Here is a 6000-nt window from a genome sequence, read left to right as displayed (position 1 = left end):
AGTAGCTCTATGACCGCAACTGTCTCAATACAAAGATAGAAGCAAATATTTCATGGATACTTCATCTGAATGATAATTGTTTTTGAGGCTATTGGGACTTGTAAAAGAATATCTTCATGTTGTTGAATTTATTTCTTCATCATTTTATGTTTTTAAAACATCACATTTGAAGAAGGCGTTATACATTTGGGTCAATTTTCTCTTCCTGGGATGACAGTTGAGGAACCAAGATGAAATGAAGTCATAAGAAGATTCCCAAAACAGGAGGAGGAGGGAAACTTATATACAATCTGAACAGAAGGAGTCTGGGATTTTAAGAACTGAGTAACCCAAAACATTATGCTACGCAAAATAAGTCAGATGCAAAAGGACAAAGATTGTATTATATTACTTATATGAAATACCTGGAATGGGCAAATTCTTAGAGATAGAGAGTAGATTCAAGGTTACAAAGGACTGGGGAGAGGAAGGACTGGGAAATATTGCTTATTGGTTACAGAGCTTCTGTTTGCAGGAGAAGGGGTGGGGAAGGGAGGATGAAAAAGTTTTGGAAATAGATAGTGATGATAGTTGCCCAACATCATGAATATAATCGATGCCACTAAATCTTACACTTAAAATTTGTTAAAATGACCATTTTTATGTTATATATATTTTATCATAATAAGAAAAAAAATAATTGGGTAACCCAGTAGGTCTCACTTAAAAGAAAAATAACACTCTTTGGGAGAGGTCAACAGCCAAGTTTAACCCAGGTATTTAGCTCAGCAAAGTCATATAGAAAACATTTAACTTCCAGGCATTGATTTTGACAAGTAACATTTTATAGGGAAAGAAGGATGTCCTCCAAACAACAGCAATGAAATAATATCCAAAGGCATTAAATAGGAGGCAGAGAAAGGATGTTGTTAGGTTTTGGGAAAGGCTGCTCTAGGGCATCCTTCACCTTTAGGTGATATACTGGAGTACAGCTATATCCTCCCACAAACATCTCTTGAGGCCATGGGGAGAAAAAGAATGACAGGCTGGGACCAGTGAACTAACTTAATGTGGCATTTCTTGAGTTTTTATGTGGCTGTGGTATGACATCAGTACTAGAAAGGACTCTCATGGCCATTTATTCATCCCTTTGACTTGAAGTAGGATCTCAAGCCATCTCAGCTGAGAACTTGCACTTTTCTTAAAGACCTCCAAAATCCCTTGGCTATCTAATGGACATCTCCTAATGAGAGCTTAAACCACTCCTTTTTTTCCTGCCTAATTGGAAGTAGATGGGAAGCCATCATCATCTTGTTGTCACTGTCAAGTTTCTCATCTGTCTCTTATAACACAGAGCCCAGAAATGAATAAGGTATTTTAGGAAGGATATAACTAATGGTGCGTTTCCTGTATGTAGCAGTCTGGGTTCAGGCAGGAAATCAGAGCCCAGGTGATGATGACAGGCCTAAGGGACTTATTATAGGAATGAGACCATCACTAGTACGGGAGAAGTTAATAAAGGCCTAGAAGGAAGAGTCAGAGGATTAAAGAAAGAATCACCAATTAATCCATTTGAAGAACTGATACGGACGGACATGTCGGACCTTTCAGGGAAACCTGACAAGCCAGGCCTGTCTAGCTGACGACGTAGGACCTTAAGGAGGAGCTCACGGGAAGGCCTAAGGTCCGCTCATGGTGGTGCCTCTGTACAGCTGTCTAGGGCCATAACTAAGCACTGTGGAGGTTAAGAAGATGACCGGGAAGCAGAGCAGAAGAGAACAAGTACCAGCTGGAACGTGCCAGATGCCTTGCTGTTTTGCCCATCACCATGTATGACCACACAACATTCATCATTTGGTTTGCTTCCATCTTCCAAATCTCGCACAAGTTTCTTCTTTGTCCAACTCTAACTCTGGACCATGTAACTGTAAGCATAACCCAAGTTGAAACAGCACAATCTAACATACTGTATCTGTCTTGCAACTAACGTCTAGACTGAGCTTAAATAAAGGTACTGAAAATATTCCTTGAATCGGAATACAGAAAGCTCTTACCCACCCTCTTGAAGAAAAGACTGAAAATCGATTTTAAAAAATAATCAAGACTATTTCACTCCTTCCCTCCTAACACTGTTCATTTACTTCATGGTAATTGATGGTGGAAAAAGATAGCTCTTCTTTACTCCCCATCACATCAGGCTGAGTCTCAAGACTGTCGTTCCAAATTTTCAGTTCATTTCCAGTTCAACGCTTCAATAGTGAAGCATTATCTAACAAAACATTGAGCAGTTTCTCAACTGACTGTCTTTACCTAATGCCTAACGTCCCAAAGTAGAGTATTGTTTGCAGCAACCGAAGCTTGGAAACAACGAAAATATCCATCACTAGGTGAGTGGTTAAATAAATTATGGTGCAAACATGCAATGGAATACTATGCAGCCTTTGAAAAAAAATGAGGCCCAGGGCTATATGGACCCAACCCAATGTTATTCTGTTAAGCGAAAAGGGCAATGTGAGAATAGTGTATATTGTAGCATTAAACAACGGATGCACATAATGTCTCTTATCTCTGGGGAAACTGTCTGAGGATAGAGTGGGAGAAAGAATATATAATCTTTGAATTTTGTGCCATATATTTGTACTGTTTATTAGATAGATAGATAGGTGGATAGATAGGTAGATAGATAGACCTACATTTTAACAATGATATGCTCTGTGATATAGTGTGACCTGGCATATTTTACCCCCAAGTCCTCTGTTCTTGGTAACAAAGATGCCCAGAAGAAAGAAATGGTAATTATCATAATCCATATCATAATTAGAAAACCAAATTCATGTGCCATTGGTCAACGTACCAAAGTGTACACATATGAGAAAGACATGGAAAGAATGTCCTACTTCCGCTCCCTTTGCTCATTTCATTCCTCATTGTAAAAATATTTTTGTGTATGTTTGTACATACATTTTGTCACATGAGTTTAAAGATAGATGCAAATTACCTGTTAGAAATGGTTCCTCTTTGAGACACCAGCTATTCCAAACTACAGAAAGAAGTTCTCTCTTCTGATCATTGGAATCAATTATTAAAGGGGAGAATATCGTTATTAATCTAGGTCAGTTAAGAGGCTTATTTCGTACCACGCCCCACCCCCCTTTTCCTGGACCACTTGCTGCAGGAGGACTGGATTTGCTGTGCTTCTCCTTTGTAATTCATTTCCTCTGTCTAAATTACATTTCCCTCTTTCATTCTGCCCAGATGTTTGAGAGGTGCTTAACTTCTGGAATCCCTCACCCAATCGCCACACATTCTTTCTTGTGTGTAGTTGTCCGAGGCTCAGAAGTGAACTGCATTTTGTTTGAGAGTACAAACTACTCTTGTACTGTACAAATCATGGCTTCCAGAGAACAGCACATCAGTGTGGGCTTTGGGTTGATACTGATTTCCTGGGAACATGAAAGGGTTTCTCTCTGGCTCTCCCTTTCCATTTTCTCCTAGCTGTTTGTTAGCTAATGTCCTCCCTCAAAATACTCAGCTGTGATCATTGCAGAAAGGGCTCCAGGGCACAATCACATAACAGGGGTTTTCTCCTCTGGGACTACATGGACTATCTCTTAATCAATATTCAGAATTCAAGGCACTGAGAACAATTATTATGTTGGCATCTTTTACAAGTGGTTATTAAATTTCTTTCTTACCAGCCTTGCATTTTCTTCCCTCACTGGCCCATCTGTGTGCAAAAGGACATTCACCCTTCATGAAAACTTTGGTTCTCCCGCCAGCACTATGCAACTATCTCAGTTGCTTGATAAACAGTGCCCTGGAGGTGAGGGTTGTCCTGGCATTTCCATGCAGCTGGGCCTTCCGTTTGCAATCCTGTCTATAATTTCCTGTTATTCTTACAGTGTGAGAAACTGCCATATTACAGGCTGTCTCCCATTAGAAATGGATTATTTACGGATCACTAAAGAATGGATGGGGCTGATGCTCTGGTCACCAGCATCAGTATTTTACCACACCTCTCCTCTTCCCCAGGTAGAAAATCCTGAAAACCCCAGTGAAGGTCATTGGTCTTATATGTCCTGTACTCTTCCTCTCTCTTACTCCGCTCCAGCTGCACTGGCCTTGTTGCTGTTCCCTCTGACTCAGGGCTTTGTCACCTGCTGGCCCCTCTACCTGGACCGCTCATCTCCCAGAGAGCCACAAGGCTCACTCCTTCACCTTCTTCAGGCCATTGTTCAAATATCACTTCCTTGTCCACCCTGTTTACAATTATAGCCCCCAGCACTTCCTATCCCACATTCCTGTTCAATTTCTCCTTGGAGGTGCAAAACATTATATTTAAAAATGTTTGTTATTGCATCACACCCATTATAAGTTCCCATGAGGGCAGGGATTCTTGTCTCTGTTCCCTGCTGTACCCTCTTCCTCTGGTACGGAGTAGGCACTCTGGAATGAAGGCATGAATGGTCGTAACTGTGGTTCTCCTCCCATCTTGTCAGATGCCCTAACCTAAGACTTTGCCCGGAGGCATGGAGATGGGTCAGTTCAAAGGAATGGGAACCAATACTTGGCTACAAATAGCTGTGTCCTGAGCATTTTGACTCTCATTATGTTGTCTGCCCAGTACCACTCCCACCCCAACCCCAACAATTTTTTGGAGACTGCTCTCCCTTCCTCTGGGATCTTCTGTTGGCCAACTCCATCCATATGGTCACCATGGGAGCCTCCACTTTATCACAGCATGACCTCAGCTCCAGCCTTCGTTGTTGGGTATAGGGGTAGACTTCTTGTTCAAGCTAGACAAAAGACCTGCCCCAGAAAACTTGGAATCCAGACCAGGGGATCCAGACTCAGACTGGCTGTGCTATTGGATTGAGAAAATATAAACCTGGGAACTGCTGTTGGGGGCCACGTTTTCAACTGTGCCGACTGACAAAGAGGAAGCTGGTCTGCGGTAAAGAGAAGAGTAGAACGATCATGCAGAGAGGCACAGAGAAGTCAAACCAAGTATCATGGTCCTGATGCTCTTGGAGTCCCTGCTTTCAATTTACTCTTGAGAGTCAGCTGCACTCCCATCTTAGAATTTTGAAGTACCCTTATATCCTTATACTGCAATCCCTCTTTTTTTTTAAACTAATTAAAGATGATTTCTGTCACTTGTTAAGAAAACTACTTGTTAAGCTAGGAGTAGAGGATTAAGAGGTACAAATTATTAGGAATAAAATAAATAAGCTACAAGGATGTATTACACAACACAGAGAATATAGCCAGCATTTTGTAATAACTGCTAATGGAATATAACCTTTAAAAATTGTGAATCACTACGCCATACACCTGTAACTTATGTAGTATTGTACGTCAACCATACTTCAATTTTTAAAAATGGAAAAGAAAGAAAATTTATTATCTCATTCAATGCTGACAGAAACCTGATGGGGTAACTAATCTTTCTCTGGTTTTACAGATGAGGAAGTCTTAGAAAGGTTAAGTGTCATGTCCAATTACTATTGGAAAGCGGCAGAGCTGGGATTTTATCTCAGGCCAGCCAGGTTTCAGAGCTTGAGTCAAGACTTCCATTTTGTAATTCTGTCAAGTCCAATCATCCTGATGCTATGTCTTTAAAAAAATTTTTATTATAATTGAGTTATTTGTAGTGAGGTGGATGGACCTAGAGTCTGTCATACAGAGTGAAGTAAGTCAGAGAGAGAAAAACAAATACCGTATGCTAATACATATATATGGAATCTAAAAAAAAAGGTACTGATGGATCTAGGGGCAGGACAGAAATAAAGACACAGACGTAGAGAATGGACTTGAGGACATGGAGCGGGGAGTGTAAGCTGGGACAAAGTGAGAGAGTGGCATGGACATATATACACTACCAAAATAGATAAATAGATAAAATAGATAGCTAGTGGGAAGCAGCCACATAGCACAGGGAGATCAGCTCAGTGCTTTGTGAGGGGTGGGATAGGGAGTGTGGGAGGGAGATGCAACAGGGAGGGGATTTGGGGATATATG

Source organism: Phocoena sinus, chromosome 2 (assembly GCF_008692025.1).
Source record: "Phocoena sinus isolate mPhoSin1 chromosome 2, mPhoSin1.pri, whole genome shotgun sequence".
NCBI lineage: Eukaryota > Metazoa > Chordata > Mammalia > Artiodactyla > Phocoenidae > Phocoena > Phocoena sinus.
The sequence above is the reverse complement of the archived record's forward strand: the minus strand, read 5'-3'. Positions refer to the sequence as shown.